The sequence below is a fragment of the Macaca thibetana genome, chromosome 10 (genome assembly GCF_024542745.1).
Source record: "Macaca thibetana thibetana isolate TM-01 chromosome 10, ASM2454274v1, whole genome shotgun sequence".
NCBI classification, from domain to species: domain Eukaryota; kingdom Metazoa; phylum Chordata; class Mammalia; order Primates; family Cercopithecidae; genus Macaca; species Macaca thibetana.
Window position 1 is genome coordinate 84,315,754 of NC_065587.1, and position 26,558 is coordinate 84,342,311.

The 26,558-nt window shown below is 41.1% G+C and overlaps 1 protein-coding gene and 1 pseudogene across 9 annotated transcripts in view; one reads left to right on the top strand and one right to left on the bottom strand.

Annotated features, from left to right (window-relative positions):
* The window catches only part of MACROD2 (mono-ADP ribosylhydrolase 2), a 2,111,745-nt gene that overhangs the window by 1,680,034 nt on the left and 405,153 nt on the right, over nt 1–26,558 (top strand). The gene's annotated exons all lie outside the window — the stretch shown is intronic.
* LOC126929389 (alpha-endosulfine-like) lies at nt 897–1,257 on the bottom strand (annotated as a pseudogene).

Sequence of the window (26,558 nt, forward strand, 5' to 3'; positions counted from 1 at the left end):
AAAAGGTAAAACAAAAAATGTTCGAGGTCTTGGTGCTTAGCCCTAGGGACTCCATGTGCTGGGACACTGATGGGCAGGGGATTCTGCCTCTCTAACCCATGCCCAAGCCACCTCCTGACCCCTGGCTGCAAAAGATGGGAGGGGCGGAAGCCAGCACAGGACCTGTAACTGCCCAACGGGTTCACCTTACCTTCTGCCTAGACAGAGCTGATTTATCAAGACAGGGGACTTGCAACAGAGAAAGAGTAAAATTCTCAGAGCCGGCTGTGCGGAGACAGGAGTTTTATTATTCAAATCACTTTTCCCCAAGCGTTCCAGGATCAGAGATTTTAAGGATAATTTGGTGGGTGAAGGAAGGCCAATGAGTCAAGAGTGCTGATTGGTTGATTGGAGATGAAACCATAGGGAACTGAAGCTGTCCTCTTGCACTGAGTCAGTCAGTTCCAGGGTGAGCCACAAGATCACATGATCCAGCTTATCAATCTGAGTGGTGCCAGCTGATCCACCAAGCAAACTATCTCAAGCACTGATCTTAGGAGAAGTTTAGGGAGGGTCAGAATCTTGTAGCCTCAGGCTTCATGACTCCTAAACCATAATTTCTAATCTTGTGGCTAATCTGTTAGTCCTACAAAGGCATTCCAGTCCCCAGGCAAGAAGGAAGTTTGTTTTGGGAAAGGGCTGCTTTGGTCTTTGTTTGAAACTCTAAACTATAAACTACGTTATTCCCAAAGTTAGTTCAGCCTACACCCAGTAATGAACAAAGACTGCTTGGAGGTTAGAGGCAAGATGGAGTTGGTTCAGTCAGATCTCTTTCATTGTCTCAGTTACAATTTTGCAATGGCGATTTCAGACCCAGAGGTTCAGCATCTCAGGATCTGGCAGAGCCCTGGGCAGGATCATTCAACTTGGCCACCTGCTGGCTTGCTGGTGATGAGTGAGGATTTTCTGGGGGCAGATCCTGTGTGGTGGGGATGTGGTCACCAGTCATCAGGTTCTTGTCTGGTTGTGCACTTGGCAGCTGCTTATTCTCCTACTTGGCTTTGGCCATGTTGTAGTCTCCTGAGTCAAAGTACTTTTTCCCTTTCCGGAGTCCCTTCATAAGGAAGCTGGGCCCCCAGGCCTTTGTCCTAGGCTTGGATATTTGGCCTTTAGCTTTGCCTTCTCCACTCTCTCAGGGAGAGTACCTTCTTTCTCCTGCATTTCCTGCTTCTTCTTGCCTGTCTCCTCCACAGTGTTCTCGTTTAGTTTCTGGGACATTGTGGGGCTGGGACAATAGAGTATAGGAGGTCCAGAAAGTCAATCAACTGAGAGGTGGGGAGGGGAAACGGGACATCCTGTGATGCTGCTTTGGCCCTGTCAATAGGGTTACTCCCCATCAATCATCTTAAGCAGGGGGTGGTCTAAACAAATTTTCATTCCAGATAGCTGAGGCAGAGGCATGGAGGCTAGTAGGAGACTGCCGTTGTGATCTAAGAAATGATGAAATGATGGCGAGGCTGAATCCAAGCCGTTCTCCAGAACAGAAGGACACTCAGAAGATATGTGACTGCATGGAGATGGGGGACAAGTCAGGGCAGTGCTTTGGATATGGCCCAGTTTCCAAGCTTGTGAAACTAAGTGGGTTATGTACCATTCACTGAGTTAAGAAGGAACGAATTGAGTGTGGGGTGGAAGAGTATGAGGTTTTTTTCCTGAATGTGTTTGTGTTGGGATTTGTTATAATGAGTCTCAGGGCCTGGGGGCATCAAAGAAGGGATGATCACTTTGCTTCTGGAGCACAAGAGAGAAAAACCCAGGCTGGATATTTACAGCATTGGAGGGAAAAAAAAGGGCCAAGGACAACATCTTGTTAGTTAACCTCTCTTGCACCTCGCCTCCTGGTCTGCAGACTGAATTGTAATGGCTCCTACCTCAGACAGTAATAGGATAAACGGAGATAACAATATGTTAGCTATGAAAAAGACACCTGTGCAATGTGCAATGACTACTGCTTATTATTAATATGTTATTAATTCGTTGAAGGTGGAAGAAGCACTTAGACTTTTCATATAATTTATTTCTAAATTTAAATTTACGTGATAGTTCCTAGAGATACTTCCAGAGACTCCAGAGAGGACCCACCTTCTCGGAGGTGCCCCTGTCATCATCACCCACCCAAGTGGACTAAAAACTGTTAAAGTCACCAAGCTGTTTTTTTGGTTGGTTTGTTTGTTTGTTTACATCATTGTCAGTTAGATGACATCTTTAAAGTGAGGGCAAACTCACACATAACTAAGGCAGTGCTATAAGGAGTAGAAATAATAACTGAAAATGTGTTATCAAGCAGTAAATGAGTTTCAGGATTCTGGGAAAACATGGTTGGTATTGGTTTGACTTTAGAAAAGGTCACAGAAAAAAAGGTGCTGTGGACTCCTCAGCGATAACTGGGGGCCTGGGGTGGGGGGTGGGGGGAACATCATCTGGCCCGGAAGGGAATGTTCTGGGTCACAAGCAGTTCCTGAGGATACCTGGGGATGTCACTTTGTTCATGCTCTTCTAAAAGTCAAGGTAGATGTTGGGCTGAACTTTTAGGCTGCATTCACGTGATTGGGGTAGAACAGTTTAACACATTGCCCTTTGCTCTCATTGAGTCATGTGCATTTGTTCATTCTAAGTCTCTTCTCCCCATTTCAAATTATTTCTTCCCACCTGCTTGGAACAATGGCAGCATTGCATGTTGGCCTCAAATAAGTTAAGATTCCTAAGTTCCTAACTAGCCATAGCACAAAGCTTTTCAGCTTGACTGGCCTCAAGGGTTTTCTCAGAACTCATCAATTCTTCCGGAAAACTTTGCTCAGGACGTGCAGACTGTAAGAATGTGTTCTCCCCAAAATGTAGTAAGAATTATTTATTTAAAAATATAAAAACTGTGGTGGCGGGCGCCTGTAGTCTCAGCTACTTGGGAGGCTGAGGCGGGAGAATGGCATGAACCCGGGAGGCGGAGCTTGCAGTGAGCCGAGATCGCACCACTGCACTCCAGCCTGGGAGACACAGCGAGACTCCGTCTCAAAAAAAAAAAAAAAAATATATATATATATATATATATATATATAAAAACTTCCTCTAAACAGTTTGGGAATATCATTGCAGAAAATATATAAAAGGGGTACACAATTAATTTCTCTCCAGATGTAATACTATAGTAACTTATTTAAAGTTGAAAGAGAATAGTTTGCATCTGGAGGAAGGTATTATAAATGTGAGTTCTGGTCCTTTCATGTACCTAACGTCTTTGGAATTTGTCTTTAAAGTAGTGCTGTTTTGGACTCACAGCTCCAATACAGACGACTTCCACCCTCCCCTTGGATTGATTAAGTAAAAATGAGAGAAGGAAATAATATTATCCAGAAGATGCACATACCCCACCAAGCCACACAGATTATACTTTAATGCGTAGGGGTAGTTTAGACACTTCAAGGCTGTATGGATACCTCAGGCTTGAGTTGGGTTTTGTAGTGATGCCCCAAGAGCTTCATGCCATTTTCAGATACATTTGTTCAAAAACAGATCAAGAATCGATTTAGATTTGGGAGGTAAAGATAGATATGCACTAACTGTGGGTGGGCTGTGCAGTGAGAAGGCAGTGCCGGGGCTGGTAGTGGTGGCTCAGGTGGGTGCACACTGAAGAGGGAAAGACCAAGGGATGGGGCGAGGCATTGCTGTCATCCGTCTTGAATGGAACAGTTGTTTCATTCTGAAAGTGCCTGAGAATATACTCTTTGGTGCTTTGAGTTTGGCTAATGGTGCATAGTCTTGTTGTTCTGATGAAATGACTTCAAACTCGTTGCCATTATTGAGAAACAAGTTCTCTCCAAATAAGTTGGAGAAGACATTCTCCAAGGGAACAATCTCTTAAATGTGAGATATTTGTGGACTTTTTCCATAAAATCCAGCAGTGCCCCCTTATTTGTGGTTTTTCTTTTCGCGGTTTCAGTTGCTTGCAGTCAAGTTGAGTCCAAAAAATTGCATTACTACTCTGGCACTTTGGAGCCATGATGAGGTAAAATAACGGTGACTTGAACACAAGCACCACGATACCATGACAGTGGCTCTGATAACCAAGACAGCCCCTGAATGACTAACAGGGCTGGTAGCATCTAAAGTGTGGATATGCTGGACACGGGGACGATTCACGTCTTGACGTCTTGGGGTGCAGGATGGCCTGAGATTTCATCACACTACTCAGAACAGTGTGCAATTTAAAGCTTATGACATGTTTATTTCTGGAATTTCCCATTTATGTCACAAGGCGTATGTCATCCACCTCACTTCATCTCCTCACATTGGCACATCACAGGAAGAAGGGTGAGCACAGTATTTTGAGAGAGAGGGACCACATTCGCATAACTTTTCTTACAGTGTATTGTTATAATTGTTCTATTTTATTATTAATTGTTGTTAATCTCTTACTGTGCCTAATTTATGTAAATTAAACCTTATTGTAGGTATATATGTATGGGAATAAGTATGTATTCCCATACATAAATAATATGTATGGGAATAAGCATGGTGTATGAAGAGTTCAGTACTATCCCTAGCTTCAGATATCCACTGGGGATCGTGGAACATATCCCTCACAGATAAGGGAACTACTGTAGTGATATCAATGCGTTAATTCTGGAAAAATATTACATTTCAGTCTTGGTGTCAAATTCTAGCAGAGAATACTTTTTAGGACTATGAGTAACCCAAGGACCATGAATGAAGTAGATTCCATGTCAGTAGGAAGAGAAGTTTTGGGGATGTGTGTGCATGTTTTCATATGACTTGCACCTGTCTGGAAGCAAAACTGTTTCTAATTATTTTTAAATAACTAGAAGTCAATCTAATATAAACTATACACAAAAGCCAGATTGCAATCACTAAATTTGTTACATCATAGGCAGAGATAATTTTAATAAAACATATTCACCAAGTATGTCCAATTTCTGTCATGACAGTGCTAACTTATATGCTCATCAAATATTTGATAAATGAGTATGTTAATGACTGTAACTTCTTTTCTGGGAATGCCTTAGCTGGGGCTCAACACATTGTTAGTGAGAAGAAAATGGATGACTGAGAGGAGGTTTATAAAGTGGGGATGGGGAGAGGAGCTGGAAGCCATGAACAAATTCATTCTCAGAGGCACAGATCCTGCTATATGATCCGGGACCTATGCTAGGAGCTAGATTCACAGATACGAGGATGCTATGGGCTTTGCCATTCCCAAGCTTCTTGTCCAGTAAAACCACAACTCAGAAATCTTGCTTAACTAAGTTTAGCAAGTTATCTGCCTGTCTGTCTGTCTATCTATCTATCTATCTATCTATCTATCTATCTATCTATCTATCATCTATCTGCCTATCTATCATCTATCTGCCTGCCTATCTATCTATCGATCGATCGATGTGTCTATCTATCATCTATCTACTGTCTATCTCTAGATAAATATATAGATATATACACATAATGTGTAGTATTCAATAATACTATATGAAAATTATGTTAAAGGAGTTGTATTAGCCAGGGTTCTCTAGACGGACAAAACTAATGGATACATGTATATATGGAGGGAGTTTATTAAGGAGAATTGACTCACTCGATCACAAGGTAAAGTCCCACGCTAGGCCATCTGGAAGCTGAGGAACAAGGAAGCCAGTCATGGATCTGTCTGAGTCTCAAAACCTCAAAAGTAGGGACGCCAACAGTGCAGCCTTCAGCCTGTGGCCAAAGGCTTGAGAGCCCCTGGCAAACCAGTGGTATAAGTCCAAGGGTCCAAAAGCCAAAGAACCTGGAGTCTGATGTTTGAGGGCAGGAAGCATCCAGCAGAGGAGAAAGGTGAGAACCAGAAGACTCAGCAAGCCTGCTCGTTTCACCTTCTGCCTGGCTTTTCTAGCCATGCTGGCAGCCGATTGGATGGTGCCCACCCACATTGAAGGTGGGTCTTCCTCTCCCAGTCCACTGACTCAAATGTTAAACTCCTCTAGCAACACCCTCACAGGCACACCCAGAAATAATACTTGCATCCTTCAATTCAATCAATTTGACACTTAATATTAACCATCACAGGAGATAAATCCCTGGACTTCAAGAGAACCTATCGTCACCCATCATTTTAGGCATCATTTCATATGGTGAGTAAAACTATGCTATATAAGATATTACATACAGACTGGGGTTGGAAAGCTATGGCCCACAGACTGAATTAGGCCCACTGACTGTTTTTATAAGTAAAGTTTTATTGGAACACAGCCATGCCCATTTTTAAAATGTAATGTCTCCAGCTGCTTTCTGACAAATAGTAGCAAACAATGACAGAGTTGAGTTCTTATGGTGGAAACAACATTCTCCAAAGCCTACAACATTTTCTCTCTGACCCTTTACAGAGAAAGTTTGCTGATTTCTGGCATAGGACAATATTATATAATAGGCTTTCATTTTAAATATTGGGCACCACTGGTTAAGTCTTATTTTCTTCCAAACATAACAGCTATATAAAATCTAACCCTACAGAGCCCAGGAGCCTACACACTATTATTTAGTTCTTATGTCTCATTGGTATAAGTAATTTTTATTATCTTATGATTATTTCTAGAAGTCTTTTGGTATAGTTCTTTCTATATCTAGCAGTTTGTGGTTTTTTTACTTTAACTGCAATATGTAGCAGTTTGTGAGGGATAAAATAAAACCCCTTTTTCCTTCTGTTTAAATATATGGAATGTCAGCAAAAGCCTCCTGTTAGCAGTAGCCGAATCTAAGAAATGAACCTTTTATACATTGGCTTACACTATTTTGTCCAAAGCCAAAAACGGATAATGAAGGAGGAAAATGACAAATGTTCTTTCCTAAAGAGAAGCATCCAAGTGTAGAGAAGACCACAGGTGACTATAAAACAAGGAAGCCCCGTAGCTAAGGGGTTCACAGGTAAGCCCAGGACATGTGGACTGTGGAAGACCATTAATGTGACACGCTCTGTGATATTCAGATACCTGCTGCATGCTGGGTCCGGCTCTAGGGAACTAAGAAAAGATGAAGATGGCTATGGAAAGGTCAGTGGCAATGGGTAAAGACATGGAAGGCTATTTCTATAACAGTAAAGGAGACTGAGTTAATTTATCTGGGAAAATAAAAAAGGTAAGAAATGGCTTGCCTTCATTTTTCTACCATTTATGTCCATTATGATAGAAAGAGTAAATACTTGCTGGTTGATTGATTAAAACACAGGTGAGATAGAGAGTGGCTTAGCAAAAGGTATTTTAGTTGCAAACGACAGAAATACAAGAACTAGTAAGTCTAACAATGTATCTTTGCGGCTCTTGAACTCCAACAAAAGACTTTAACAGCAAGGAATTAGAAAACCCAGGCTGCACATGGGTCTTGGGAATGATTGGAACAAGGGTCCTGGATTCTGTCTGGATTCCCTTTCCAGCAATACGTGCAAACTTTCTTCTCTCTCCTTCCAGTCTGCCCTTCTCCCTACCACTTTGAGCATGGCAGATGATAGCTTTGGAAATTTGTATCATATATCCTTGGCCACATAAAAAAAAAAAAAAGAAAAAGACATATCTCAAACTCTTTTTATGATCCCAGGGAACAGAAAATCCTGGGGAAAAGATTTATTAGCCTGACTTGGGTCAGGCATCTGCTCTTGGGTGAGTCACCTTAGTCCAGTGAGTGAGGTTGTGTGGTGATAGTGATAATATTCTGCACCTGCATTAACCATACAGATGAAGGAAGGAAAACTTAATAGCCAAGTGAAAATTGGCAGAAATTTCTAAGTGAACACTGCATCATTTCTTTATCTTCACTTGGAAAAATCCAGAAGAAATAGCTCAGTCTGCAACATGAAGGATTTAGGTTAGAAAGAAATGAGATTATTCTGACATTAGAGCTTATTACACACTGGGATATGTTACTGAAAGAAGCAGTAAAATGTCTTTTCTTAGAGGTTTTTAAAAATAGAATTCATTTCTCATCAGTTGAGATGCAAATAGTTTTCAAAATGGATTAGACACACAGAAATTTTGTTTGACATGCAAACTCTTGACAAGGTCCTGCCTCTTTTGCCAGTAAATTCAGCTCATTCTAGCCTTTTGGTACAATTCAACAAATATTTATTAAATGTCCACTAGGTGCAAAGCGTTAAGCTAGAGCTAAAAGATTTATATTATGTTATGGAGATTTAGAAAACTGCAAATGGGCTGGGTGTGCTGGCTTATGCCTGTAATGCCAGTACTTTGGGATGCTGAGGCGGGCAGATCACTTAAGGTCAGGAGTTTCAGACCAGCTTGGCCAACATGGTGAAACCCTGTTTCTACTAAAAATACAAAAATTAGCCAGGCGTAGTGGTGCATGCCTGTAGTCCCAGCTGCTCAGGAGGCTGAGGTAGGAGAATGTCTTGAACCCAGGAGATGGAGGTTGCAGTGAGCCGAGATTGTGCCACTGCACTCCAGCCTGGGCAACAGAACAAGACTCCATACCCCCCCCCCAAAAGAAAACTGCAAATGACTGTAATATGTGGATAGTTGAGGCCATTGTCACAAAGGAGATTTAGATTTATTGCTGTGGAATTTTAAAGCATGAGGGAGAGTCATGAAAGAGAGAAGAAGAGAGAGAGATGCTAACAGAGAAACAAGGAAACACAGAATTAGCAAAGTGTTAGTTGATAGGCTGAGATTTGAAATACTCTTTTGGGGTAAATAGGATTTCAACAGCTAGAGATGTGTGAAAAGGCATTTAGGACAGTTACAAGTTTGTGAACAGTGATTTGGATCATGTTCAGGGAAGCAGAGTCATTCTTTTAAATGGAAACCTGCGGTACTAGCAGGGAAGAGATAACAGAAAAGATTAAAAAAAAAAAAAAAAAAAAAGCAGGGATCATCCTCTAGAAGGCCTTAAATATGCTGAGTTTTCAGTTTTGTTTGTTTTGTTTTAGGAAGATTAGTATGGTAATGTGACCACCCAACCAGTTCTTCCTGCCCCACTGCACAAATAAAGACCACAGCATTGCGGTAAAGAAAGAGTTTAATTGACGTGAGGCTGGCCATGCCATACAGGAGACCAAGTTACTACTCAAATCAATCTCCTGGAAGGCTTGTAGGTCAGGGGTTTTTCAAAGGCAGTTTGGGGAAGGGGGTGGGTGTGGCTAAAATGGGTGCTTGCTGCTGATTGGCTGGGGCAGAGAGGAACTCATAGTGGGTTGAAGCTGTCCTTTTGAGCTGACCTGCTTCTGGGTGGGGCCACAGAAGCAACAGCAAGGTTGGTGGGGGCCAGGTGGAGCCATGGGTATCAGACCTGCAAAAAACCTGGAAAGATACCTCAACAGGCCAGTCTACAATAGAGATGTTATCTGTAGGACAGAGCTTGTGACCAGTCTATGCCTTAGCAGAATTCAGGTTCCTCCCCTTCCCCTAGCCTGATGGCATTTTCATTAACTTTACAAAGGTGGTTGAGTTTTGGGGAAAGCCTATTACCATGTAAAGTATAAACTAAAGTTAGCTTAGCCTAAGACCAGGAATGATTAAGGGAAAGGCAAGATGGGGGGTTAAATCAGACTTGAGCTGCCATAATTTTCTCACTGTTATAATTTTTGCAAAGTCAGTTTTAGTAACACTGTGAGACATGTCATGCCAAGGAAAGAGCAGAAGTTGGGAAGAAGAATTTGAAGGTCAATGCAGAAACTTATCCTGAGTCATTTAACTAGGTAGTGGTGCAGAAATGGAAAGAAGTATCTATATGGGAGGGAGATGGTAAGGAAATAACCTACAGGGCTGATTGATTAATGGGTTTTATGTATTGTGTACTTTCAAAACACTAAGCATTAATCAAAAAATACAATTCTTTAATTTCCTAATTCTTTAAATACTAGACCTTTATTTACATATACTTTCAAGCCTCACATCAACTAAATAAATAGGTCAGCATTTGTCCACATTTTCATATGAGCAAACAGATTTAGAGCTCTTGAATAATTAGCTGAGGCCGTATTGCTAGCAATCTGCTAAGTGGGACTCTGAACCCAGGATGTCTGGCTCTATTGCTCATGTTCTTAACTACAGGCAGCTCTTCTCTAATTGTATGGAGGGAACAGGATGAGTGTGAGAAAACAAGGAGGTTTCAACCCTGGTAGATTGAGAGGTGTTTCAGTTACAGGTACATAATAGACTACCCAAGACCTAGTGGCTTAACACAACCACCATTTTGTTGCAGTCCATGATTTTGTCTGTTAGAAACTTTGACAGGCTTGGCTGGGGAAGCCTATTATACAAGACATAGACAAACAACACTCAGTGCCATTCAGCTGGCAGATGGGCTGGTCTAGAAGGAGCAAGACAACTTCATTCCCAGGTCTGGCACCTTGGTGGGGATGACTGAAAGTCTGGGTTCAGCTGGAATGAAGACCAGAGCCCTGCATGTGACATCTTCAGCAACAGGGTCTCAGGCAGTCAGTGGATTATTTTTGCCTGTTTTGGAACTTTATGTAAATGCAATCATATGGTGTGTATTGGTTTCTTTGACTTAACACTATGGTTGTGAAAGTCATCCATGTTGTTACATGCAGTTGTACTTCATTCATTTTCAGTGCAGTATAGTATCACATTATGTAAATATACTGCATTTTATTATTCATTCTACTACTAATGGACATTTGGGTCATTCCCAGTTTGAGCTATAATGAATAGGGCTAGAATGAATACTCTTGTATTCATACTCTTGTATATTGGGTGAAATATGTTCACATTTCTGTTGAGTTACATTCCTAGCAGTAGAATTGCTGAGTCGCAGGATATGCTTCTGTTAGCTTTAACTATTTTCTATACTGTTTTTACAAATTTACACTCTTGCCAGCAGTGTATGAGAATTTCAGTTGTTCCACATCCACTAGTAATATCAGATCTTGTTAATTTTATCCATTTTAGCTTTGCTGAAGGGACTGTTTTGATGTAGATTGACCCCAAATCAGAGAGAGGGCGTCTCTCTCCCACTCCATCATTCTCTGCTTAACCAACTCTTTATGCCTTCCCAACAGATTATGAAAGATGCCTGTTTGATTCTTCCATTTAAGTCTTTTCTTATCTTATAAAAATTCTACTGAAGCTTTATAGAAATGGTTCAAATGAACCTTCCATTCAAATAACCTCTCCTGACATTTAATCAGTACTCTTTCCACATCTTTCAGCCAAATAACATTCACTTCTTTTTGCTGTATATGTTCTTATGTAGAAATAAGAGTATCAACATCCATCACAGTGCATTACATGTGGAAAATATACTTTCAGGTGAACGCTTGTTGAATTTTGGATATTTTGAGGATTTTCAGATTTAGTTCAACCCCATCCAATATGTTTCCTTTGTAAGAGACTTAAGAGTAAATTTGGGCTCAGCTACCAGGAAGTGAAAGAGAAAATGATCTATACATGCAGATATGGGTGGAGCAGAAGACGTTTTCCTAAATCGCAAAATCGAAAGAACCATGTCTACACAGGACCCAGAGGAATGAAGGCTTTGAAGTAATTTAGTAATGTGGGAACGGTCAAACATTTTCTTCTGTAAAATCTCCTGCTCTCTGCCCTTTCATTTTTTTCCCTTCTCATTCTCTTTCTTCCCAGGCCTGTGATAAGGCTACATAACATAAGGAAGTCACTTAGCACAGTGTCCAGCCCATAATGCTTCTGGTCCTGCTTTTGATGATGATGATAGAAGAGATAGTAGTATCTGCTTCTTTAAGATATTTTCTTTTTTTTTTTTTTTTTTTTTTTTTTTTTTTTTTTTTTTTTTGAGACAGAGTCTCACTCTGTCGCCCAGGCTGGAGTGCAGTGGCGCAATCTCGGCTCACTGCAAGCTCCGCCTCCCGGGTTCACGCCATTCTCCTGCCTCAGCCTCCTGAGTAGCTGGGACTACAGGCGCCCGCCACCTCGCCCGGCTAGTTTTTTGTATTTTTAGTAGAAACGGGGTTTCACCGTGGTCTCGATCTCCTGACCTTGTGATCCGCCCGCCTCGGCCTCCCAAAGTGCTGGGATTACAGACGTGAGCCACTGCCCCCGGCCGAGATATTTTCAAGTGTAAAATTAACTGAGTTAGTTTATGTGAGGTATCTTCTAGAAAGTTTGACATATAGTGATCTTCAGAGCAGATGCAGAGGAAGCCAGACAAGAGAGGATAAATAAAGCAGGCAAGATGATACTGCCAGAGATAAGACAAGACTTCTGTGCTCTCTGCATTTGCCTTTCTAGGAAGCTGGTAGTTTAACTTTCCTTGGGCTTTCCACAAAAATGTGCTGCATCTGAACTTGAGCAATTTTGAGTGTTTCTCTTCCTTGCAAACAAATGAGCCTTGACTTGAGCAGTCCCTTTAGTAGACATGTCATACATTATAGTACTTTTTGTGACCCTCTCCTCTCTCCAACTAGATTATAAAATCCTCAAGGGCAGAGATGTCTCTCATATGTCTTTGTATTCTGCCTCGTACTTAGCACAGGATGGGAGAAATGTCATGTTATCCTGCTGATTAAGTCCATTAAGGATTCAGGTTGCATAACTCTCCCAATGGGGAATGGAGAATAAATTCTGCATGTGAGTTTAATGTTCACGAAAATTATCAACAGCAAATGTAGATGTAGTGCCCTTTGGCCACGCACAAAATGCAAGGGAGAGGGTGGTCTTTTCCTAGCTCTTTGTGAATTACCCTCACTAAGTTCTCACCTCAGGGGCAGAATGCAATTTGTTTTTTTCTCTTACAGATTTTTTTCTCAGCCTTGGTGTGAAACCTCCAACTGAGCTGGAAGATCCAAACTGGGGCAGGGAGTTTAAAGAAGGGACCACAAAATCTATTCCAACAGAACTTTAAGTTTACCCCAGGTTAGCTTCCTCTGTTGCATACGGAGGCATCTGCTCAACAGATCATTGTAGATAGGATTGCAAATTCCACATATAGGACTATTTATAGGAAGGTCTGCCTTTCTGAATACATAACAAAAAATTAGTTTATTTTATACAACTGTACTTTAAGCCAAACTCTGATTCGCTGTATTAAGGGTCCCAGACTAACCAAATGTGAGGGACATACTAGCGAAGACGTCTTCATCCATAGGCGGGAGGGGAGAGGGATACTGCCAGGTTCTCGTAGAAGGACAGCACCGTCTCTTTCAGCTCCTTAAATATGTTCTGATGAGACACTTCAGTAAAACACGCCCATCTGCGTGTTCCTCTGGACTAATGAATATGAAGTGTATGTTCAGCTATTGATCTGAATTAAGTCGTAGGATTAGAATTTAGCGTCACAGTGATCTCTTTAATGAACTCAGGCAGAAACCATTATCAAATGATGATTTTTTTTTTTCCATCTTGGAAAGATTATTTTAAATCCAAACACATTCTTCCAACTCTGTTTTAACCCCCCAGAGATATATTTTAAAAGCCATTGTGGGAAAATAAATGAAAATATTGTCCAAAGCCCAGGAGTGAAGCATTTGGTAGGAACTGGAGGTGGGGAGAAGGAATGTTAAATTCCTCTTTCTTGAACCATTACACTACTTTTTTCCACATTTGGTGCATATCTGGAGGGACAGGCTTTGGGCAGGTGGAATGTCCCTTCTACTCTGCTGACACAAAGCACCAAGAGTGGCTGGAAAATGCTGTAGGGCACTGGTTTCCAGATTTCATTGCACCTTGGAAACGCTTGGAGAGCTCTAAAAAATACTGATGTCCAGCTCTTACTTGCAGACATTTTGATTTCATTTGTCTAGAGGGTGATCTGGACATGAGGATTTTAAAAAGAGTCAGCCGGGCACAGTGGCTTACGCCTGTAATTCCAGCACTTTGGGAGGCTGAGGCGGGTGGATTGCCTGAGGTTAGGAGTTCGAGACCAGCCTGGCCAACATAGTGAAACCCCATCTCTACTAAAAATACAAAAAGTTAGCTGGGTGTGGTGGCAGGTGCCTGTAATCCCAGCTACTAGGGAGGCTGAGGCAGGAGAATCACTTGAGCCTGCGAGGTGGAGGTTGCACTGAGCCGAGATTGTGCCATTGCACTCCAGCCTGGGCAACAAAATGAAATTTGACCTTGACTGAGTTTGAGCGAAACTCCAACTCAAAAATAAAATAAAATAAAATAAAAATAAAATAAATAAAAAGAGTCTTGGCTTATTCTGAAGACTGTCTTTTAAAATGGTCAAATGAAAAATAAATGACTGTGTCAATTCAGTTTATTGTAAACATTTACTGAGCACATACTCTGTATAAAGCCATATGCTATGCTTTAGTAATGCAAACAAAATATAAAATATGTGCCTACCCCTGAGGAGCTCACAAGTTTAGTGGTGAAGGGGGTCAGTTACATGGGCAGAGAAATGCAATGAAATTACAACTCAGTTAAACACAAAACATTGTGATATATACAAAATCAAAAGCTGTCCCAAAGTGGTAAAAAGTACAGAAAAAGAGACAGGACCAGGAAATACCTTACAGTGGAATTTCCAGATATAAAATAAGAAATGATCAGTGTATCTGAAACTTTGAGGGCCAGAGGAAGAATGGGATGTAGGAAAGAGCTCTATCATAAGGGATTTTCTATGTTGTAAAATATATCTCTTGGTGGTTAAAACAGAGTTGGAAGAATGTGTTTGGATTTAAAATAATCTTTCCAAGATGGAAAAAAAAATCATCATTTGATAATGGTTTCTGCCTGCATTCATTAAAGAGATCATTAATGACACTAAATTCTGGTCGTAGGACTTAATTCAGATCAATAGATGAACATACACTTCATATTCATTAGTCCAGTGGAACACGCTGATGGGCATGAGGTTTCATGGGAATAACCAGCATCTTAGAATGGGGTCTGTCTTAGTAATAGTCTAATGTAAAAACAACACGATTATTTGTTTGTCTTGCCTGCCTACTTTCCTTTCTCCTTCCTCCTCCCCTGCTCCCTTCCTTCTTCCTTCTCTCTTTCCCTAATTCTTTCCTTCCTTTTCTACTTTCTTCCTCCCTTCCATCCTTCTTTCCTTCCCTTCTTTCTTCCTTCCTTCCCTCCTTCCTTCCTTCCTTCCTTCCTTGTATCTGTTTATCTCCCCATGTTATACCTACCTACTTACTTCCTACAGAGGCAGCTACAACTTTGCCTTTCGTTGTTTAACTGAGTTATAGATTGTGAAGACTAGAGTGACTTAACCACCCACCTTCCTTTCAATTTACTGTGTGGTTTATAACACATATGTATCTCACTGATTTTTTTTACACATGGACATTGCACTTGTGTAATTTATTCTTCTCTCATTTGGGTAAGTATGAATCCATTGAAATAAAAAGGACTAATTTTTTTTTTCAAAATTATATTTAAAGGGAAAAAATAATGAGACAACAACAAGAGTCACTCTTTAACTCAATTTGCTGTATTCTCAAAACTGGACCTTACGGTACTACAAGTAAGGAAACAGCTACTTTCCAGTGGAGATATAAATAACAATGCCAGATGAGCTGTTGCTCTTAAATCTTACAGTGGGACTTCATTAGTGTGACAAGTGAGAAGTAAAAAATTTATTCCCAGAACTAGAAAATGCCATTCAGGATAAGTGTTTTGATTAATTCATTTTTAGAGAGGTAGGGCTGTTTTAACCATGACAACTCTTATTTGCCATAATAGAAGCATCTGTGAATTTTTTTTTCTGAATACTTCATGTGTATTTACCATTCCACTGTCATGATCTGGTTATTACTAGGACTGTGTTGCTATTAATAATCAACATATTATTTTAAAATTGAACAACCTAATATCACCAGCCCATAATTTTCTAGGTTTACACATTGAATCTATTACCATAATTAAGTTAATAGTATTTTAAATGAATGTTTATTTTGTATGGCTTTGTGTAGCAAACTACAATTAGATGTTTGTCGACATACAAATGTTGGAGGAGTGTTTACTCTGTAAATGGTTTTGTATGAATCTATTGTAAGAAAAAGTTCAACCTCTTTTGCATCTCTGATGATGCAACCTCTTTTGCATCTCTGATGAGTTAGACTTCCATGATACTGCTCCTGTCAATTTGTTTTTTTGAACTCAAAAGTTTCACTTCATCTGTTTATGCCTCTTTAGTTTGTCTGTATACCATGAACACATATTCTTCATCTTTCCCCACCTTAGTATCTACTGTGTTTTTTCCTCTCTGGCTGCCTATCATTGATCGATTGTTTTTCATGCTAATCAAGGAGCAGAGAGAGCAAACAATGAGCATACAGGTAAAAGGACACTCATGGGTTTCTTAGTTCTTTGGACACTCAGAGAAGAGAATAAAATAGTAGTTTGAATCATTTGTGGTTCTGATGTATCTGTAATCCACCCATTTGACATCATGTATTCTTGGAGTGGATGATGGGAAGTTCATAGGGTGTGTTTCCATATGCTTATTATAAAGAACAGATGTAAGAGTCAATTTCCTGTTTGAATGGTGATTTGAGCACTGAGCAATTTATTTAATCAGAAATGTCTTTATTATTCATAAAACTGTTCCAGTCTGATCACATGTGTTTGTTTCAATTCTGAATGTGACTCTCTACCCAGGGCTGATAGACTCTGTTGTTCACATTAGGATGTTCAACAGAAAAGGTTACGCATCTGATCCCACGTGGCCTAATTTCAAACAAAGAAAATGTCTGTAAATTGTTATAGGCTGCAGTACCAGAAACCCACATTACTTACCTTATGGGGATGAAAATTGCCACAAACTCTGTGCCAGACCATCCCCATGGCTGTGGCAGTGGTACTAAGGCCACATTCTATTGGTGGTAGAGATGGCAGCCAGGAGTAATGTGTTGGATATTGTCAATTATCACTCAGCATCCATTTCCACCTTTTTCAATGTGTCTTACTGTGCCACAGGGGCTTGAGGGTTGAAAATCAACTTTCCTGACTCCTTTGCAGCTAGGGTTCTAGATGTAAATGATGTTCTGACAATTAGATGCACTTGAATGAGATTTGGATGTCACTAAAGTTAAGACAAAGGTCATCTTCTTGCTGCTATTCCTGTTGGTGAGGATGGCTGCAGAAATGAGTATTTTCAGGTGGCTGTCAGACTTGGCCTTGTAGGTGTTTAGAAGAAGTTGTGGCAGCAACAGCAATGCCTTCCTGACCTCTGCTTACAGCAGCTGCAGTTTTATGTCCCTGTACTAATTCGTTCAGAGTGAGACTCCTGACTGCTGATCTACCATGCTGTCTAGGAATTTTGCAGCCAGCTAATCTACTGCATTCAATCCCATTCTACATGAAATACCAGGTTTCTGTTTCCTGCAATCAACTTTGACTGATATGAAAACAGTAATAACCACAGAAATGAAGAGTTATAGTTTATTGAATATCTATTAAATGCCAGACAAATTGAGGCTCAGTGAGACTGAGTAACTTGTACAAGCTCATAAAGCTAACGAATGGCAAAAACCAGTGTTTGAGTTTGGGTCCACCTGTTTGCAAAGCTAGCACACAAAGGGCAGAAACTGTAATATGTCCATTTCTATTTTCAGTTTTTAAAAAGAATGAAATCATGTCCTTTGCAGCAACATGGATGCAGCCAGAGGCCATTATCCTAGGCAAATTAGCACAGGAACAGAAAACCAAATACCGTATGTTCTCTCCTATCAGTGGGAACTAAACATTGGTACTCTTGGACATAAAGATGCAACAATAGACACTGAGGCTACTAGAAGGTGGGCGGAGGGAGGGAGGGGAGTGAGGGTTAAAAATCTATTGGGTACTGTGCTCACAATTGATGGGATCACTCTTGCCCTAAACCTCAGCATCATGCAATATACTCATGTAATAAACCTGTGCATGTGCCTCCTGATTCTAAAATAGAAGTTGAAATTATTTTTTTAAAACCCCAAATTTTAGAAATCCCCAAGGGCAGCCAGGTGTGGTGGCTCACACCTATAATCCCAGCACTTTGGGAGGCTGAGGCGTGCGGATCATCTGAAGTCAGGAGTTTGAGACCAGCCTGGCCAACATGGCAAAACCCTGTCTCTACTAAAAATACAAAAATTAGCCGGACGTGGTGGTGCATGCTTGTAATCCCAACTGGTCAGGAGGCTGAGGCAGGAGAATTGCTTGAGCCCAGGAGGTGGAGGTTGCAGTGAGCTGAGATTGTGCCACTGCACTCCAGCCTAGGTGACTCCCTCTAAAAAAAAGAGAGCGAGACTCCCTCTAAACAAAAGAGAGAGAGAGAGAGACAGAGAGAGAGAGAGAGAGAGGAGGAAAGAAGGAAAGAAGGAAGGAAGGAAGAAAGAAAGAAAGAAAGAAGGAAGGAAGGAAGGAAGGAAGGAAGGAAGGAAGGAAGGAAGGAAGGAAGGAAAGAAAGAAAGAAAGAAAGAAAGAAAGAAAGAAAGAAAGAAAGAAAGAAAGAAAGAAAGAAAGAAAGAAAGAAAGAAAGAAAGAAAGAAAGAAAGAAAGAAAGAAAGAAAGAAAGAAAAGAAAGAAAGAAAGAAAGAAAGAAAGAAAAAGAAAGAAAGAAAGAAAGAAAAAGAAAGAAAGAAAGAAAGAAAGAAAGAAAAAGAAAGAAAGAAGAAAAAGAAAAAATAAAAGAAATCCCTTAGGGCTAGGGATATTTGGAAATCCCCAGGGGCTTGTGGTTTTCTAAATTCTATTCAAAGTTTTAGAAAACCCTAAGGGAAGGAGATTTTTGTATCCTCAAGGGCTTGAAGTCTGTAATGTCACTGACTTAAAAGAACACGTTCTAGAAGAACCAGATAAAATATGTGCACCCTTGAGATTGGAATAGCTGCATCACTGAAGCAAGTCCGTATCAGCTTCCACCTCCGTGGTAATACTTGGGATGCATAGATGTAGAATCTAGTCTCAGAAAATAATGTGATTCTTTAGCCCATTCAATTTGTTCATCCATTCTTTTTTATGCATCATCTTAACCCTGTAGGGGACAGTTAATGGGTTGGGTTTCATGTTTCAGATCCCCTTGATCTTGTTTGTATGTATATCACAGTGTTTGTATAGTCAAATCTTTCAGGGACTGAAGCAAGTTTGTAAAGTCAAATCTTTAGCCCATTCAATTTGTTCATCCATTATTTTTTATGCATCATCTTAACGCTGTAGGGGGCAGTTAATGGGTTGGGTTTCATGTTTCAGATCCCCTTGATCTTGTTTGTATGTATATCACAGTGTTTGTATAGTCAAATCTTTCAGGGACTGAAGCAAGCCCTGAAAAGACAAAGTGCATCATTAGCTGGGTTTTTCAGCATTTCGTGACCTAGTTAAAACAAAAGTAGGAGGGTGATAGGGCAGAAAGTGCTCTATTATTTCTATTGTCAACAAAGACTCAGTTACCTCGGCTGAGAGCACTGCCCTTCCCAGCAGTAATTGGGGCTGTGATCAGCCTGCAGGAAGACTCAACACAGGGATCCTACCATGCACAGGTGAGAGAAGGGGGATGTTTTGCCTGAGAAGGTATGACACTGGGGGCCAAACAGGAGGGGCTGAGCTGTCATCTGGGAGAGATGCAGGCTAAGAACTAAAACTAATGAATAGAAGTTACAGAGAGGTAAGGAGTTTTTTTTCCAAGAACTGCCTGGGACAAACACAGCTACTCCAAGAAGCCACTTCACTGCTGAAGGTGTTTTGTGCAATGGTGTGCTGACAGTTAAAAAGGAATGCTGCAGATAAGATTCAGCTCCATGAAAGAGTGTGACAATGTCTCTCATCCCTGAAGTTTATGGGATGCTCCCCACAAAGGGTTAGATTTCCTTTCTAACTCATTGACTGGAGCTCAGGGACACCATGGGTTGAAGCCATGGCTCTGGAGGGAACCAGCTTAGACATACATCCTGGTCCTGATATTTACTTGCTGTATTATATTAATTCTGTACTTCAGTTTTCCCATCTGTAAAATAGGGGAAAGAACAGTGTCTCTCTCATAGGGGTAAGTGTGAAATCAAATCATTCAACTCATGTAAAGTGAATTGAGCTTCTTATTCCTATTGGCTATGTGGTGATTGACATTGGAGCTCCCAAACAGTTCAACTGGAGAAAGTTGCAAATGGATTCTGCACTCAGATGCTTGAATGTCTTAAGAACTAGGAGAACCCAGGGGACCCTGTGACAAATTTTCAACACCGTTTGGTCCAGCCAAAGGGTTGTTTCAGACTGGATTTCTCAGTCTTTGAGAATCTAAATATTTCTCAAGGCATGCATTGCAAAATGTTCAAGTAGCTGCTCTATTTTTGAGAACATGGACATAAGACAGGCCCACAACTTTGGAGGATGTTCAAGAAAAGAAGGGAGACCCTGGGCCCAGGTCCAGTTAGGGATCAGTACCTTCTGTGTCTCCGATCTCTCCATGGATAATGAAGGACTGGGGAGCCGCAGTTCTGGGCTGATACCATGGCAACCCCTCTTCCATGACTGTCACATACAGATGAGTGAGTTTTTAATCTCAACATCAGTCCTGAATCTCATTCATTATTTTAAGCCCTAAACCAGAAAATAAATATTGCTTGTCTTTCTGCTTTTGCCTAATAAGTAACTGACGTTTATATAAAGACTGGCTTACTTTGGTTGTTTCCCTGTTGGGTGTGTGATGTCCAAATTTAATTAAAGGCCATGCTGTGGGCTATAAACTCCTTTAGTGAGAGAAAATGAAGGAAGGCCCAGATATTTTTTTTTATGAGGCTTGTGTTGATTGAGTTAAAGCATGTGTTCTAACTGAGCTCCCTTGGAACGAGCCGTGCATTATTCCATGCCACCTGGCTGCAAAACAAACACAAGGAATTTGGCTCCGACATGAAGAAACCCTCAGTATTAGGGAAATGGAGCTGCATTCCACGTGGAAACATGGCAACCTCAGGCTCTGTTCCTCCCGCTTTGCCCTCTCACCAGACCCCTGTGCATCTCTGTTCTTTCCAGGAGAGGGAGAAATAAAAAATATCTCAACAGAAATGGAAATCAGTGTTGTGTTTTTTTGTTTTGTTTTGTTTTTCTAGCAGGGTACACCACTCACTCAACCATACTAAATGTAAGTGTACGAGGCTTGGAATGAGAAATAAATGGCTTCTTTTTAAAAGCTAGCAATATTAACAGGTGATCGTTATAGGCTGCGAGTCTGAATGTGTCAGAAAAGAACTGCAAGTCATTAGACAAGAGCAATAGTCCTCCTGGAGGGAGGCAGTGAGCCTCAGGACTGTGGGCACCGGCCTGCCTTTGTCTTGGGTATTGACTTGCTGAGTGGCCTCTAGGAACTTAATTAAGTTCCTGGATTCTTCTTATGACAAATCCAGATTACAAACAATAACCTCCATGGCCAGTGCTGTTGAATTGATATGATAGTAGAGTATTATAAAATCAGAATTCTACTTAAGAATTAATAATTATGTAGGAGAGAATAGCATGCTGATTGGGACAAAGGGGCCAGGTGGTTAACTTTTCATGGTTCAAGAGTTGATAAAAAGCATATGAATTACAGGCCACCGAGAAGGACATTTTTATGATTATTTGGAAATTTTGACTCCATCCGGAATGGAGTTGAAACACTCAGGTCCGCAGGGTGTGAGTAGACAGCTGGCCTATGATCCCAGCAGTTGGGGTGTGTCATTTCTGTTTCCTAAAAGGCTCCCGATAAATGCTTTCTGGAAGGTGCTGGTGAAGGACATTTGGAATTTAACAGAGACAGCAGCAGCAGGTTCAGAGCTTATCTCAGGCTGCATTGTAGATCAATCCTGGGCACAGTGGCAGGAACACTGGTACAAAAGAGTCATTTCTAAGAAGACTTCACTTCAAAGGAGATCACCCACAGCAGAGGAACTGATGCAGAGCTGAATAAATAATGAAAAATACAGTAAAGATCAAATCTGATAGGGATTTCAATTATATGCCAGGAAAATATTTCTGATGAAAATGAAGTGGTAGGGAGGGTTAGAGACAGATTGAAGAATTCATAACCAGAGCTGCTCATGACCTGCATCGCTTAGTCCTGTACAATTCTGAGGCTCCATGAGAAGGCAGTTAGTGGAAAATATATCAGAATCTTTTCTCTGAAATTCGAGGTCATCCTTATCTTGAGACTGCCCAGGAGTTCTTACTCCCTGCTCTCCTTAGGCCCCACTGTAGTGCAGGAAAACTCTGGCCCTGATGGAGCCATTTGCGAAGATGTTACGGAAAAGCTGCTGTGGCCACCCGTGCAGAGCCAGGCACAGATCTAGAACTTCAGGCAGATAGTTCCTGTTCATAGTAGACCAGCCAGAGCTGGCTTTTGGGTGTCTCTCTAGCCCTGAACCCCTTTTCTGACAGTGACCCCCGAGAGGTGATGTCCCTCCTGGCCTTCAGCCATGTTCGTCCAGTGGGTCCTCAAGGCTCTTTCCTACCACTGATGGGTTTGGGAGATAGACCATGGGAAAAGAGAGTGGAGGGAAAGAGAAAAGGAAAGAAATAGAGAAGAAGAGAAGGAGAGAGGGGACAGGAAAGAGGGAGAAGGGGAGAGGCAAGACAGATGAGAGAGATGTAGGAGAAAGGAGAGAAGACAGGGAGAGAAGGAGAGAGAGGTGATGAGAGAAAGAGAGGAGGTGAGAGAAAAAGAGAGAGAAAGGGGGTGAGAGAGAAGAAGAGACAAAGGGGGTGAGAGAGAGAAGGTGAGAGAAAAAATGAGACAGAAGTATAGAGGGAGAGAGAGAAAAAGGGATATATAGAGAGAAATGATAAGAGAAAAAAAGAGATATGAGGAAGGGAGAGAGAAAAATAGGAAAAGAGAAAAACAGATGGTGGGAAGAGAGAACACATGCTAGAATAAGACAGATACAGATGAAATGAGAAATAGTGAAGGAGTGAGACAGTGAGGGGAAAATAAAGGTAAAGGAGAGAGGCTAGAGAGAGAGAGATGGTGAGACAAAGACACTGAGACCCACATACAGACGCAGAGTGACAAGAGTTGGGGAGAGGCCAGAGGGGCCAAGTGTGATGCTTGGATGGCCCCTCTGCTCTTGGGAGGATATTGGCAGTGTCTCCAGCCCTGTGCACATGTCCCACTGCCATAGCAAATCCAGAGGCTCCCCACTGCTGTGGTTCTATCTGCCATTACACAAACTATGAGGCAGCCGTGCCCATGCAGAGAACATAGTCATGCGGCCTCTCTTGTTTTATCATCCCTTCACTCTTTCTTACAGGCTCTCCCCCATCCTCAGCTTCTGTTCAAGGGACTCGCAAATTATCCTTGAAGGACAGACATGATGCTGTGCTGGGAATTGCTCTCTTCCTCAAACTCTGGCCTGTTTCCTTTTCATGAAGCCTGGGCGACTCTATTCTCTCCTCTTATGATGGTTCTTTTTCAAGAGGTTTCTGAGTCCCACCAACAAACAGACCTGGGTGGGCTGTCCTGCCAGGCTGACAACCTTACAGTGATGGACATACAAGGGCCTCTGCTGCCTCATCTGCCATCCCACAGCTTACCCGCCAGCTGGGCTTATTGGAAACTTTCCTTTAAATTTCACTGTCTCACATTCCAGACTTTCCTCATTTCCTTAGGCCAGTGCGCTCAATGCCTTGGTAGCTGGGCTGTCTCCCTCTTACATATGCACATTAGTTTACAAAGAAGCAATCTAGCCAGAGCAGGTATATTGAAAATAGAGTTTATTGGAGTTGCTGATTGTGGATGCTTGCAAAGGGCTCTTTCTTATTTTTCTAAAAGTTGCGTTGCTTCAGTTGCAAATCAAGTTCCCTTGATCACCATGCCTCCTCTTGCCTCATGCTCAGTTTTTCTTATTCTTCTCTTCTCTTTCATCCAGCTGTTTCCTCCAGACTTCAACTCTTATATCTAAGCACTTTGGGCCTTTGGTGCTGTTTTGAGGCAGACTAGAGGAGAATTCATTGGCATTAAAACAGTAGATTCAGCAAAGTCTGGTGGAAATAAATAGTGTATATCAGTGGAAGGAATATGGGGAATTGGTGGAAGATTCATGGCTCTATGGAGGACATGCTTTGCTGAATTTCTGGAGAATCCATGGTTTTCTCTAGAATTGTGTGTCTTTCATCATCACCCAGAGAAACAAGCTTTTTTGCTCTTCATGGAATCTGATGTATAATGCAACAGGGCTCCATTATTAATGGAGAAGATGTACAGACAAAAATAGGGGCAGCGTGCATTTTGGTAGGGTCTTCTATTTCGTCCTGACACACAAGCCTCTTACACCTCTTTGCCTTTTCCCAAAAGGCATATATGTTTTAGAGGCAATTCCAGTGAGTAAATTATTCACCTGAAGAGAGGGAAGATATAGAATAGTTAGAGTTTTATTATAATTTTTTATACTGCAAGGGAGATTTTTCTTTGTCTCCTAACCCAAAATAGCCCAGCTATTGCCACATGAAAATTTCTTCCACGTATCCTTCCCCTGCCAAAACCCTTTATAAAATTTTGTTTAAAAAAATCAGTGTGAACCATGAAACAGTAGAACTCATTCTAATATATGAAAAAAAAATGTATATACTGCAAAGTCTTCTTCTTTTCCAAGTGGCCTGAAGGTGGCTTTCTGCAAACAGTGACTTTTGGGCATAAGAAGCCCTAAGAATCCAGAGACAGTTGAGAAAACCTATTTTCTTTCCTGTCAACAGTATTTGGGGAAGACAAAAAATGAAAACATAAAGAAAGGCAAGCTCCCCAAGCTTACAAAAGATTCCATCTCTGGTGATCCTGTGAGCCACAAAATAATAGAAGTTTTGAAATCGGTGTAGCTCATTTCTAGACAACGGAAGGGATTGTGGCAATAGTTCAGCATCTGTCCTTGGTTATTTCTGAAAGGATAGATAGTATCATAGGAAAACAATCCATACAGGAACTCTTGAACAAACAATTACAAGCATCATAAAGCAACCAGGTCTGGAATCGATCCCAGCAACCATTTCCCATTCTCACTCTTCTTTAACTTTGCCTGTTAGGTGGTTTTCGGATTCAACCTTCTGTGAGTGTTCTTAATGGTACAGTATCAATTTCCCCAGGTAAGGAATGTCTATGCCCGGTTCTCTCTCAATAAAGCAAAATATCACATCATTAAGTAGCCTTCCTGTCTGATTTGTGGTTAGAGTAAAATAAAGAGGGAGGGGAGTAAGGAACTGTGTACCTGTCATGAACACACACACACACACACGCACACACACACACACGTGTGCATGCACGAAAAACAAACATAATAAATAAATAAAAATAATCCTTTATTTACTAGAACATTTCTCCCCAGAGCAACCACTGGGGAGAATCTCTATCCTGTCTTCTCTCTGTGTGTGTGTGTGTGTATGTGCACACTCTGCTCTGCCTTCACATTCCTCTCTGAGCACACTTCTCTTGCCACATGCATACACTTGGGACATTCTGTCTGGACTCATGGGACGAGATTACTTGCATGCCAGCTCACTGCCTCAGGAGACTTCCTCATTGTATTCAACCACGCACGGGCCCTTATACAGTCATAATTCTTGCCACCAATTGAACATCATGTTGGAATATTTATCCACTTTGCTTTAGCTGGAAAACAAGTTTTTCCATATTGCAAGAAATAAGTGCAGTAACGTGATGGCATTTAATTGCACTAATTTTGGATTTGGGGGTGACCTGGATTTTACAAATCCTCCTTCTATGATGTATATTTCTGAGTACCTCTTCCGCCAACTGTTCAAGGTTCTCTACAACCTGGCCTGTGTACATGTTAATCTCACCTCCTACTCCCAACCTTGTTGCCCATGCTGTAGCCTGGAAGGCTTATTTGGATACCATACTAACCTTCTTCCCACTTCAGCATCCTCCAACTTACCCTCTTCCTCACCTGGACTGTTCTTCCTTCAAAATCTGTATCTGACTCACTTCTTATCATTCTGATGCCAGTTGAAAGGTCATTTCCTTAAAGAGACTTTCTTTGACCACTATAATGTGCTTTCCTTCATTCTACTTTCAACAGCATAACCCCATTTAATTTTCTTCTATGGGATTTTAGTCTCCGTCAGATTGACTTATGTCATTGCAGGTTTGTCGTCAGTCTCTTTTCTGGAATATGGTTTGTTTGTGGTCTCAGCCTTATAGTCTTATTCACCCATGTGTTCTCGATGCCAAGGAGAAGGTTTGAAACAGAGTAGATATGATAAATATTTAATGAATGAATGAATTTATAAATACACAAAACCAAATTGTCTGCTAACCACTTTATCAACCTAAACTTGATAAATCACTACAAAAATCTTATTGGGGATGTACCATTATTATATTTGCCTTGTTAGAACTTAGGTTTGGCTGCATGTGACAGAAAATCTCAAAGCAGAGGCTTAAAACTAGATGGACATTGATGTTTCATTCATATAAAAACATTTTGGGTGTTCCAGATGTCATTTGCTCTACCATCCTCACGATCTTAAGATGACCACTAGGAGTCCAGCCATCACTTCTGTTTCTAGACAAGAGGATGGAGGAGAGAATAAAGGAGAACGCCTCTCTCCCTTTAAGTTCCATGATAGTCCTCACAATGTGTCTCATTGGCCAGAATTCAGATACACCATACCTACTTATAAGATTAG